This window comes from Otolemur garnettii, unplaced genomic scaffold (assembly GCF_000181295.1).
Source record: "Otolemur garnettii isolate 467f Iridium unplaced genomic scaffold, OtoGar3 scaffold00212, whole genome shotgun sequence".
NCBI lineage: Eukaryota > Metazoa > Chordata > Mammalia > Primates > Galagidae > Otolemur > Otolemur garnettii.
The window spans coordinates 82,125-83,007 of NW_003852607.1; positions in this window are offsets into that span (position 1 = coordinate 82,125).

The window sequence follows — 883 nt, forward strand, 5'->3', positions numbered from 1 at the left end:
TTGGGAGGCTGAGGCAGGAGGATTACTCAAGCCCAAGAGTTGAGGTTGCTGTGAACTATGATGATGCCATGGCATTCTACCCGTGTAACAGGGTAAGACTCTATTTCTAAATATATAAATAAATAAGAAAAAGGTCTAACTCATGGAAGTATGGAGTAAAATGATGATCACCAGCGATTGGGGATTGGGGCATTAGGGATATGTGGGTCAGAAGGTGAAGTTTCCATTAGGCACAAGGAATAAATTTTTGAGATCTATTGCACAGCACAGTGACTATAGTCAATAACAATGAATTGTACATTTCCAAATTGCCCAAAGGGCACATTTTAAATGTTCTTACCTACAAAGAGGTGATAATTATGTGAGGTGAAAGGTATGATAACTAGCTTGATGTATTCATTCCATAGTGTGTACATATATCATAACATCACACTGTACCATTAAAATATATCACTATTATTAGTCAACTAAAAATAAAAGAGAAGAAACCAGAGATTTAAACAAACACACGTTTCCCCCCACCCCAAAGTCCTGGTGGTTTCCTTCTTTAGGCAGCTGCTATGTTTGCTATCTCACTGCTGGACACTCACTGAGCATCAGCTGTCACAGGCATGTCCTGCAATGATCTGGAAGTGTGGTTTGTTGTGGACAGTGACTAAGTTTTTTGGTTCAGTTCTGCTCAGAAGGATAAGAAGAGCTTCTAATTTCAGAAGTGAAACACAGGGTGGGAAGAGGAAGAGGAATCAGAGGAAAGCAGAATGAATTTTGTCTTATGCTCCCATGGCAAACAAGCAGAAATTTGCAGAAGAGCTGAAAGTCAAAATGCCAGAAACTTCACTAAATCCAGTGAATTTGGTTTTAAGGAAAATACTTTTACTACTAC